The sequence below is a fragment of the Metopolophium dirhodum genome, chromosome 1 (genome assembly GCF_019925205.1).
Source record: "Metopolophium dirhodum isolate CAU chromosome 1, ASM1992520v1, whole genome shotgun sequence".
Lineage (NCBI taxonomy): Eukaryota > Metazoa > Arthropoda > Insecta > Hemiptera > Aphididae > Metopolophium > Metopolophium dirhodum.
In genome coordinates this window covers 133,487,475-133,501,036 of record NC_083560.1, presented here as the reverse complement: position 1 = coordinate 133,501,036, position 13,562 = coordinate 133,487,475, and positions in this window count along the sequence as shown.

The window sequence follows — 13,562 nt, the reverse complement described above, 5'->3', positions numbered from 1 at the left end:
CATTTGCGCCAAAATAAATATTTTATATAAGTAGTTTTTCAAAATTGATATATCTTATAAAAATGATATTATATGTATACTATATTATATTAATATTAATAAATCATAAATTATGATACATAACATTTTTTTTTTTGGTACACCTCAATGACACATTACCACTGGCCATTTCTCGTAAAAATCTATATTTTTGCTCTTTAAACAAAATACACACAACACCTATATTCGTAACAGTTTTTGTGAATTTATAATGATTTTAGTTAATTTGTTGAAATTTAAAAATATTATTCGTGGGTATTTGACATTATATACGTTAAAGACGTTTATGGGTGTCAACATTCCTTATCGATATTACCGTGCCGTTAAATTGCGATATGAAATAAGGTGATTGACGTGTACCGTGTACGTTATTATTTCGTGTACATTGTCATTGTGTGGTACCGTTTATCCAAAAAATATATGTATAATAAGTTTCATTTGGGACATACTATTATGTTAATTGATAAATGAACAAATTTCAGTGGACTCGATATTTTAACTCACATTTTAATATAAATAATAATAACAATAGAAGTAATAATTAAAAATTATTTTTAATTTTTGCGTTTCATTCATAGGACGTGCAACCACTATACTTATCAACAAAAAACATTTATTACGTAAATGTTCTGATCATAATCACGCACCTGAAGCAGCTAGGGTTGATGTATGTACTACTCTTAGCCATTTAAAAGATCAAGCACGAAATACCAATGACCAACCCTGCCAAATTATTCAAAGTTGCGTTACAAATATGCCAAGTACTGCTCATCCATACATGCCGAATAGAAATGCTCTACGGCAACAAATAAAGCGTGTTAGAAGGGAAAATACGCCATCGCAACCTCAATCATTAGAAGATCTAACAATTCCCGATTCACTGAGAACTACAATTGGTGGGGAGTTATTTTTAATTAAAGATTCAACCATTAATGATGAAAAACTTCTACTATTTTGTACTAAAAATAATGTTCAACAACTGTCGCATGCTCGTTATTTAATTATGGATGGTACGTTTTGGACAGTCCCGACAATATTTAGACAGCTATATACCATACACGCACCTGTAGGAGGAGACAATTTTCGAGTTTTGCCACTAGCATATGCTTTAATGTCATCAAAATCTGAAACCCTGTATATACGTCTTTTTCAAGACTTAATTGATTTTTGCGAAGATAATGGCGGGCAACTAAATCCATATTGGATAGTGACAGATTTTGAACAGGCGGCAATAAAGGCATCAAAAGCTTTATTCCATCTGAAAATATACCTGCAGCATTTGATGAACTTAAAGCGACATTTCCTCCTGAAGCTGAAGAAGTTGTCCAATGGTTTGAAGACAATTATGTACATGGCCGGATTCGTCGCCGAAACCAAAGAAATGGTAATATTATACGCACAGACCCACTTTTTCCGCCCAAACTTTGGTCTGTGTCAGAATTAATGGACCACGGAATTCCTAGGACACAAAATATTGTCGAAGCTTGGCATCGACGTTGGTCAACTTTGGTTGGTAAACCTCATGTTGGAGTCTATACAATGATAGAGGAGCTTCAGAAAGAACAACAACGAGTTGACTTGGAAATTGAATGCATTAATCGTGGAGAACCAAAACCGAAACAGAAAAAACAAATAATTGACAGAGAGAAAAGAATAATGACGGTATATAAAGATATATCAAATAGGAGTGTCTTAGAATTTTTACGGGGTTTGGCTCATAATATATCGATGTAGTTTTATATATTTTTTAAATTTTTTTGTTCAATGACGATCGGCGGTCACATTCCGAATATTAAATCCAATAATGAAAATAATAATATAAATTATGATGTACTTATATAAATATTAAATATAATATACATTTTTTTGTGTTTTTAAATTAAATTTTTAAATAATGATTAACGAATATAATAGTATAAATATAATGTAATTGTAGTGTAATGTATTGCTTGAGTTATTAAAATAAATTATTAAATAATGATTAATGAATACATAATAGTATAAATATAATGTAATAATTACATTATATTACTACAATTATTGTAGTGTAATGTATTGTTTGAGTTTTTAAATGAAATTGTTGAATAATGAACATGATAATATTATGTAAATATGTTTGGTCGGGATTTTAAACCGTCGGTATTATGATTTGTCGGGATTTTAAACAGTCGGTACTGTGACTTGTCGGGATTTTAAACTGTCGGTATTGTAATTTGTCGGGATTTGGTATGTCGGGATTTTACATGTCGGGATTATAATTGTCGGGATTTCGACCCAGACCCTATTTTAACTTATTAATAACATAATTTGAGTTTGGCCATTACACATGCGTGCAAAATATCGTCCATCCGAAATTTCATAGGCACAATTAAAGAGGTTGTAAATTTCTTTCGTCTATCCAATAAGGCAGGTCTAGTTTTAAAAGAAAAAATTCAAGCGTCTTGCCCAAGTGCGAAACAAACACATCTTCTTAAATTCTGCGAAACGAAATGGGTTGAGCATTTAGACTCACTCAGTTTATTCAACGATGTATACGAACATATCTGCTTATCGTTAGAGTACCTGGATGAAAATAATTTGAAAACCATCGGAGTCAAACCTCATTCCCTGCTTGCATCGATACAAACACCACAATTCATTATAGCTTTAACAGTTAGTTGTAAAGTCGATTTTAAGCATAAGTAAAAATCTCAGTGTTTTTTTACAAAAGAAAGATTATGATTTTAGCTTATGCATTGATTATGCAAATCACGTGAATGATGAAATCAATGAGATGCGTTGTGATTTGGAGCTGAAATTCAAAAGCTTGTATGCCAGCAGCAAAATAAATGGCGGGCCAAATGGATATTAATTTAGCACCTCCGCGGAATGTTGGAATACAGAAGAACCGGGACAGTTACGAGATTAAAAGACTGGTGAGGAGTGATTAAATGGATGGATGCTATTAAACTTATACAGAGACGTGGAAGTGACTTGCGAAGAGGTCATTGATATAATGGCAAAAAAACCGAGACGTATAGATCTTGTTTTATAATGTAAATTGAATTGACAAATTGTAATAATTAATTAATCTATAATTATAATATGTATATGTATATAGTATAAGTGCCTAAAATAAATAGTAAACGTGCAATACAGTATGAATAATATGATATTTATGAATACCTACTTTAAATTTTTTCACAACCCCTCCTGAAATTTTTTCCTGCGTTCACCCCTGATTCAGCATTATTTTTATGAAAAACTGGCTTGGTCCTATTACTTTTTTCCCGTCGTTTAAATATTTCGCTGCTCATACGATATACGGCTTGTTTAATAGAATTCAAGTGTTATCGTCAGAATAATCTTCACATCCAATTATCTTATTTATGTTATTTTGAACATTTTGAACTACTGTCCCCTTCAATTGTTTGCATACATTCAAAAATATCCCTACGAGTTTCCATAATAATTCAGATATACCTGAAAAACATCGACTACAACTGAAAACATGTACCTACCTATACTTAATTTATAAATAGATGAATATGCCAGTGCATAGCTACCACTAGACTAGTACCTATACAGAATACTATTGTGCCCACAGATATGAATAATTATTATTATCATTGATTATAAATACTATTGATAGCCCACTGCTATAGAAAATAGGCTGCGCGTCAGTCGGTTGCAGTCGTTATACTTAGTGAGACAAAGGCTTGCGTTCTGTAGTTATAATGAAGGTACAAATGAATTACAAATTGGAAATTTTTATCAAATGGTTCTTTTACATTCCCGTCTCAACGCAATATGAAAAAGATAGCTTAATGATACATTATATGCGTTCTCATCAAGTTACATATCTCAGTATGACATCTCAAAATTAATTTATCGAACTCTTAGCTGAAGAAACACTTAAGAATATAGTTGAAGAAGTGTCAACATCTGATATATTCTCAGTTTTAGCTGATACCACACCAGACGTTTCACTTAAGGACCAATTTTATGTTTGTTTGAGATATGTTGACCAAAGAGGATCACCAAATTAACGATTACTTGATGTTGTTGAAGTTATAGATAAGACTGGATATGGATTGGCTAAAAGTATATATGATACTTTGATATAACATAAACTAAAAACTGGAAATGTAGCATTTCAGTCATATGATTGTGCCAGTAGCATGAGTGGTGTTAACAAAGGAGGTCAACGTTGTTTTTCTGAGTTAGTTGGACATTCAGTTCCATATATTACATGTCAAGCACACGGGTTAAATACTTTTCTAGAACATGTCTGTAAAGCTAGTCATATAATTGGAAATTTCATTGACATTCTTGAAAACATTTATGTATTTTTCTCGGCAAGTACGAAAAGAACAAGTAATTTAATGGAACGTATGGAAAAAATCGAGGGAAGTCTGAAGCTCAGAAATTTACCAAAAACTCGTTGGACAGCCAGAGCCGAAAGCATCAAAACACTGTGGTCATCTTTAGAAGCAATTGTTGACACATTAGAATATATTAACAATTCAAATAGTTTTGATAATTTAACGAAAACAAAAGCAATTGGATTAAAAAATAAAATTCTAAATTTTGATTTTTTTATTTCTTTAATATTTATGAAGAACATAATGTATACAGTTAAACATTTAACAGAATCTTTAGAGGCCAAAGAACTAAATGTGTGTGATGCAGCAGTTTTAATAAAAAGTACGATTTCATTATAACAAAAAAAAAGATCGGAAACAGAAAACATGAACAATTTGATAAACAGCGCTAAAATTACAGCTCAATCATTTGGAGTTGATTCAGAGACAGACTTTAATCGTTATCACCGAACCAGAAACCAGACTTGATGAAAATGTTGAGAATAGTGCTCCTTATGAATTGTTAAATTTTTACAGACAACAGTTTAATTAAGTTTTAGATACATTGATTAATTTAACAAGTTCAAATTTAAATGTTTTTGTTGAAAAAATTCAACCTATATATAAAATATTAAGTGTTCCATTGAAAATTAACACATCACAAAATTTCAGTGAAGCCTTTTCTCTTTTCCCTTCTATGAGTCATGGAGCCAAGCTCTTCGATTATGATACAGCTGCAGGAGAATGGGAAATACTGGGATGCCAATGTGTCAATGAAAATTTAAAATGTTTAGATGTCATTCAAAAATCGGAAGAAGTAAAACATATATTACCTTGGGCTAATTGGTTTTGCCGCCTTTCATTTACTTCTCCAGTTACAACAGCTTCTAGTGAACGGACTTTTAGTAAGTTGAGATTTATAAAACATAATTTACGTTCTACAATGACTTCAAACCGTCTTATGATATTGAATTGTGAAAAAGATATGTTCGATAAATTAGATAATATAGATTCTGTTGTCACAAAATGTTCTTTGGCCAAACAAAGAAGAATAAATATTTAAAATAATTATACATATATATTATATAATTTATAATTTTTATAATTTAAATTATATTTTATAATTAAGTGTTTACTTTCTTTTATACAATGTTTTCATCATTATTTTGATGCATGTATAGGCTATTATAAAACTTTGACATTTAAGAAATATAGTACACTATTTATAAACTTCACAGTTATCATTATTGGTTACCACCTTTGTTTTATTCCTATATAATAATAATAATTAATAAGGTATACCTCATGTAGATTATATTATAATATATTTTAATAAGATAGATATAATAATAAAATTAATACTAGATATTTAGATATTATTAAAGTATCAAAATATGCATTTAAAATAAAAACCATAAAATATGAAAAGTAAAATTAATGTTTTTTGATTCAGTAAAATAAGAATCAAATTTGTATCTAGGTCAGTATTAAAATGAATAAATAGAAAAAAAATAATGCAATTTCATAACTATTTGATTCCTAATTATTACTATAGGAAAATGAAATGTTAATAATATTTAGTAAACAGCTGGCAGATTTATCATTGAAAGTCGGCAAAATTCACTCCAAACCCCCCTAAAAATAAACTATGGATGGCCACTGGTTATACAGCGCTGTGGGCACCCACCTAGTATTGGCGGTGAACGTTGTAAGCGCTAGTGATTGCAGGAGTGGGGACCGACGATACGAGGCGCACTTTCATGTTGATAGAATACCGTGTGCGATCCGCTCTATTCGGCTTGCGCGGTTGCTTCACTTGCTTATCGGTTCACAGTTGAAAGTGTACTCGCCGTGCCACGACGTACGCTCTGTGTTATCATTTCCATATTATGTTACTTACAGTAGCGGATTGAAGGAGAAAGACCCTATAAAATTTTAATTTTTTGGGCTCGCTGGATTAATATAATATATGTATTTAAGAGCGAAAAAGAGTTTAATTTTTTACATTACAATATAAAATAATACACACAATACAATGTTCATACTTTTTTCTTATTTATAAATTTAAAGAAAATATGGAGTTTGTGGGTACCTCCCCGTTTTAACTTTACAAAACAAATTTAGGTAAAAACAAAACGTTAAAATACTTCTATTTTCTTTAATCTCGACTTAATGATTTCTTTTCAGAAATAAATTAATCGTAAGGCTTCTAGGTTATTGTTTCAAAGGCAGATGAAAAAAATTAAAAATCCTTAGTCAGTTTTTATTTATAAGCATTTAAAGTTCAAATATTGACAAAATACGGAAAAATCACGAAAATTAGCAAATTATTTTGCGTTGTTAATTCATAAAAATTTTTCTTTTTAAATCTAAGATTTGAAAATGCAATACAAGATTATCCATAGTTTGTTTACCTTTATCTAAAAAAAAATGTCTACAAGAAAGACAAATTAAATTTTTCTGAGCGTTTGAAATTCATATTTTCACAACATTTGATATAAACTCGATTTCTCATGTAACGATTTTCTTATTTTATTGTAATTAAAAAACGAATGACTTTAGATACTCGTTTTATTAATTTATAATTCTTCTTGTATTTTTATTATGAAAAAAATATATTATTTTTATTTGAACATTATTAGAAGTTAAATTTTATTAAAACAATAAATTGTAAAATACGCTTAGTCATTGGTTTTGAAATGGTCACAGAAGTAAGTACAAATAAAGTACAATGGTAATTTAAGTCAATGACAGAAAAAAAATAAACTCGGATGAATGTTACATTGTTTGTTTTGCAGGGTAACAATGTATTTCTAGTGTACAAATTGCGTTAATCGTATAATCAAAAAAATATTTTAGTGAACTGTGAACCTTAAATATTTGTAATTTTTAAACACTTGGTTTTTCAATATGCTGATGAAAATATTGTTGTCATGGTTTAAGAAATCCTTCTAGTTTATTAATGTTGTTATGTCATATTAGTTTTGACGTATTTTAAATGTACACAAACGAGTACCTAGGTAATCGAATTAAAGGGAAAAACTTTTTAAGTGAGCAAACTTTACGAACAGTCCGTTCGTATTCTGGTCGTCATCGGAGTCGGATCTGTACATAGACAAGGCAATATAACAATTTACAATTGCTGAACGACTTTGATGGCGCGGCGTTTGGCGACGACGCACGACAAAGGTTTTCCTCGGCGGTGGGCGGCGGGCGGTGACGAATGACGATTAGAAATAATTATTTTATTTCATTTTAGGCCGAATTCCTTAGCGCTCTCTATCTGGAGTATTTGCGCAGTCTGTTTTATATAGCAGCGGCCTATCTATAGTATTTATAATCAATGTTAAATCTATATCTGTGATTGTGCCTATAACGATAGTTGCTACTGCACCACTGTAATAGTATATTGTACTGCACCGGTTATGTAATTTTGGTACTGCGACAGTTGCTAGTCTGTGCTTAGTCAGTACTGGTCCAGCTTTGAAAGTCAATACTGAATACCGTTACCATCCCAGACATATACCAGTACTGGTGCCAACACTGGCTGCCAGTAGTGTTCCAGCATTGGCCAGTACAGGTGCAGTACCGCGCCTGTTGTGGATTTCCGATTGGGTATTGTTCGTTTGTATTTTATCACGTATTGTTATTATAACATTTTATTCTGTGCTTCTGCCTTATAGCATTGTGTGTTCTAGTTATAAGTAAGCTGTTAATTTTAATTCTTTATCATGGTAAAACATAAAATCGAAGATGAACACAGAATATTTCAAGACAGTTGAGAAATTTAATTTTTTGTATTTTTGGCAAGAAACACGATGTATGTTTAATTTGTCGTAAAACCATAAATATTCCAAAACGTTATAATATTAATCGTCATTACACAACTCACCATACTGAATTTTCTAAAAATCATCCCTATCCTACTAAAATAAGAAAAGAGAAACTAATTGAATTAATAAAAGGAATTTTTTCTAAAAAAAAATCAATGTTACGGTTCACTAATAAAAATGAACTTGCAACAAAAGCATCGTATGAAGTAACACATATGTTAGCCAAACGCATGGAACCATTTTCGGATGCCGAAATTATAAAAAATTGTATGGAAACACTGAAACAATTGTAATATTTTGTTTTATAATTTTTCCAATTTTAAAGAATACATGATCAAATTTGAAATCTACAGTTATCTGATGCTACATGTGTTCGTAGGATCGAACATCTCGGAAATCAAGTATTCGATTCAGTGATCAACAAATTAATAGATTGCCGATTTTTTTCTTTAGCATTACATTCATCAGTAGATTAAGCTCTACTTCTCAATTAATACTTTAGAAGACAATTTGAAAGTCAAACCGATGAAAAGCCAAACTTGTGCCGTGGATTATTTTGAAAAAAATAAAATTAAAAACCAAACTTGCAAATTTCCAAATGAATTTAGTGTTGTCATGAATAAAACAATTGAAATCGTCAATTTGATCAGATCTATATATTTAAATTACCAACAATTTAAAGAATTTCTTTCCGAACTAAATTCCCAATACAGCGATATTATGTTTCATAGGTACTGAAGTACGATGGCTAAGCAAAGGTATAGTCTTGAATTCTAAGACTTAGAACGATTTTTTCCTTGATAAATAATTAAATTATCTATCCAGAAAAAAAGCTGAAGTTCCTGAAATAAATTTATTAGTATTTTGGTACAAACTTGCATTCCTTGCAGATGTATCTCAAAGTTTAAAATATATACTTCAAACCAATCTGCAAGGAGAAAATAAACTTATCCCTCACACGACCAGTAAGATGTTTGTTTTTGAAGAAAAGCTCGAAATGTACATTAAAGAAGTATCTGATAATTATTTTTCAAGTTTTTCCAAATTCGATTTAATGACGAAAGAAAATAAATTGTTTTCTGATGATACTGATATAGAAACTCTGAAACCACAATTGCTTGAACCAATTTCGATAATCAACAATTTAGTACCTGAATTATGTAGATCACTTGCCCCTGATCTGTTTGCCCGTTACATATGTTTGAGGAAATAAATGCACACTACGTTTTTGTGTTGGGAAGTTGGCAGTCAGGGGGGGACATCGATATTACGTAAAAAAAATGAAAACGTGCGCAAGTGTTCTATTTCCATTTATATAAAAATTAATCAAAAATCGAATAATATTTCGATCAACTCGAATCCTTCACCATTAGATTACACAAGTACCAAGCTAATCCCTGGTAGTTTCGTGTAAAAATACTTAAAAACCTGTAGGCACTGAGCTGACGGCCGGAGTCTACCTCTCGATTTTTTTTCGAAAAACCACTACTCCCCCGATCAACACCAGCCCTCACGACGTTTTTCGGGGCCCTTTAGCCCGTGTATTGCCAATGTTATAAATCGTTGTCACCATTTCTTGCAAATATCACTTTGTAAACTAATTTAAAAAATATACTATATGTACAGCCATGAAAAATATATCACTAGAAAGCATAGGTAGTCTACTATCCTGTGAATGTATTTATAAGTAAATAATTTACGATTGTTTTCGTTGAGAAGCTGAACACTTGCACACGTTTTAATTTTTTTTACGTAATATCGATGTCCCCCGATGTAGTGTGCATTTATTTCCTCAAAAATTTGAAACCAGCAAACAGATCAGGGATAAGTGATCTACATAATTAAGGTCTTAAATTGTTGATTATCGAGAGAGAATAGCCTACACGTTGAAGCGTTCCGTATATAAGGCCGAGGTGGTATACTAAATTACTAAATTAATACACTAAATTACTAAATACACATGGGCATTATCAATGTCTGACAACTGGAATGCAGTTTATGAACTCTGCATTGTACCAAAACTTTATTAGAATGAACTTCATTACATTTGAGGAACTAATGTGCGAGGTAGGACATAAATTAGAACGTGTGCCTAGTCGTCCTGATATATTGTCTGTTGGGGAGATTTTAACAGCCACTTTGAGGTACATATGAACATTTCATTTACTAAAGAAAACTATAAACAATTTACTCTAAACAGTTTACTCTAAATTGGTGTTCCTATCAAAAAATATAAAAATAACAATATTTATTTTTATCAGATACCTTGCATCTGGAGATTCAATGGTTTCCATTATGTATTCCTTTCGTATTGGAAAGTCTACTATTTGTATTTCTGAATGGATGTTTTATGTGGGCAATATATACATTTTTATATATTATGTTAAGTTGAAACAATTTAAATTTGGTAATTTATTCAATAACATTTTAAAAAATTAAAAAATTGAGGCGTATCATCCTCCCCCCTGTAATCAACTGGACCAACTGTAATGTTGTCCATTGACACTGTCCATTGAAGTGGTGAGTTCCCGTTGCTTTGATGTAAGCCCTATAGAACTACAACACTTACAGTGGTTTACTCTCTCCGAAATCAAGAGGGACTAAGGTAGGGAGTACTCGCACTGACATTAATGAGTACGGAAAACCTTTATATATGAATCAATATGAACTCGGGTGTCACAAGGGAGAGCTAGAACATGCCAAAAAGCACCATCTAGTTATTTAAAAAATCGTTATTTTAGGAATCGATTTTCCAAAAAATGACCATCTTTTTGAAGTTTATGAAATAAATTCATCCAAAACTGACTATTATGTTTTCTTAGTATTGACCACCAAGCTTCTATTCTTTGATTGGCAGGACTAATTCCATATAGAAATGATGGTCTACTTGATGCAATTTCTCGATGAAAAAATGTTTGAATTTGCTCTATATGTCTATTTTTAGTTCCAGCATCAGCTCGAATTGTTTTAGGACAACCACCCAACTCCCGAACAGCATTAAAATAGAATCCACTGATTATTCTTGGATCATTACAAGATAGGACTGCTTCCATCCATATTACAAATCTGGAAAATCCATCTACACAACCACTAATTGCTATACCCAATGGTTTTAATTTATCGTTAACAGTCTGTGTGCCAAAGAAAATTTGAACCTTTGTTATTATACATTCGTCTTCTTAATTTTTTTTTTCCTGACTTCTATACCTATTGGATCAATAACATGTAGGATTTCACAAATTTAACTTTTTCAACCTTCTTTTTAAAGTACGGATACTAATATACTTTTGATGGTTTTCTAAATGTAAACAAATTTTTTTGTGGCTAAGGCCTAAATGAAGATAGTGTTTAATGAATTCATCGGTTTCCATATTACAATGACTAAAAAATTAGTGTGTAGCACAGTGGCGGCTCGTGGGTAAAATAGTTGGTGGTGCACATTTATAAAATAGTAAAATACCTATATTTAATACTTTATATATAGTAATAATCAATAATAAATTAGATACATTAGAAAAACTGAACTTTATTAATATATTTATAGGTATGATTCTTACATAATACATATTTTTCTAAAACATCTAGTATATTATAATATTATAGTAGGTATTTTAATTTATATGGTTAATAAACAATGGATAAAAATAGATCATAATTATTATATTAATCAGATACATTTTTATAAATTAATTCTATTCTTCTTTCTTTTTTTTTAGCAAACATATCAATAACCTTTTCATTAAAATTTTTGATCATAAGTTTTGCAATTGATAACATAGACAATGCTGATAGTCGATCTTCTGACATGGTACTACGCAAAAATATTTTTATCCTCTTCAGTGTGGAAAATGAACGTTCAGCTTCAGCGGATATCATAGGTATAGTTATAACAATTTTTAAAAGTTTGGAAGTTTCAGAAAATGTATCAAGTAATTGATTTTCTATAATAAATTTAAGTAAATGCTCTGCTGTTGAAATGTTTTTAAAATCATTTCATTTATAGATAACCTGTAGCTCAGTTTTTAATTTCAATTTATCTATAAATGGGTATGCTTCTACAGTTGATTCGAGGTAAAGTTGTGGAAAGTTTTATTCATAATTTTCAAAATTGTCTAATAAAAATAAGTTGGCTGTAATTAGATGTCCTTTGTACTTATACGGCTCGTTAACGCTTACAATAATTGTGTCACATACTTCTTTAGCTATAATATTTCTAGTTAAATAAATATTTTCTCGTCTTCTTTTGACAGATTCATCTTCATCTATTTGTATATTGTCTAAATTATCCCTTTCTCTCTGAATATTAATTTCAAAATTATGTATTGCGTTATTTATTTCTACCGGGCTTGTACTTCTTTTTCGCAGTTGGTTATAAAAATATCTAAGTGAGGCATGATACGATGGAAAACATTTAACCAATAAATAAAAATTGATTCTAGCAACATTCTACGTAGAGCACCTGGGTTAATTGTAGTAGTTTGATTTGAAGTAGTCTCAATTTTATCTATACATTCAATACATTCAATAAGTAATTCTCTATTTTCGTACTGTATTCACAACCTTACTTTTAAAATTCCATCAAATTTCTACGGTTTTAGCCAACCTTTTCTTCACTATCTCTTCTAAAACTTGAACTCTTTGAGGCGAACGGGTAAAAAATTTGTTATGTCCGTTAGGTTAGAAAAAAATATACGCGTCTCTTTACTTTTACAAGAAGCAGCTTTCATAATTAAATTTAACTGATGGGCGTAACAGTGGACGTAATGTGCATTTGGATAGTCAGATTTTATAAAAGTTTGTACCCCAGATATATGACCACTCATGACATTAGCACCGTCATAACTTTGATTAATTAATTTATTTTTTATTAAGTATAGATTTAATACATTCAGACAAACATTTAGCATCATGACCAGTTGGATTAAAGAAGCCCCAAAATTGTTCTACAGGTGATCCATCTGTAAGAAGATATCGAAAAACAATAGACATTTGAAAAGAATTGGATACATCCGTGGTTTCATCAGCTATTATTGAAAGAGAGTCAGCCTGATTAATTTCAGTTTTAATTTGAATTTGGCAAATTGTTAGCGTGCAGTCTAAAATATTATTTTGAATTTCTTTTGAAATACCTTTAAAGACAGTAGCTTTTTCCAAATGAGTTTTAAGTGCATAATCTAATTCTGCAGTAAAATTGATAAGTCCTTTAAAAACTCCCGGATTTACTGAATCAGCTGTTTCGTCATGACCACATAGAGCAAGTTCAAAGTTCAAACGCACCACAAAATCGTATGCAATCAATAATTTTAGACAAAATGTATCGATTTTCTTTTACTTGCTCGTTATATTT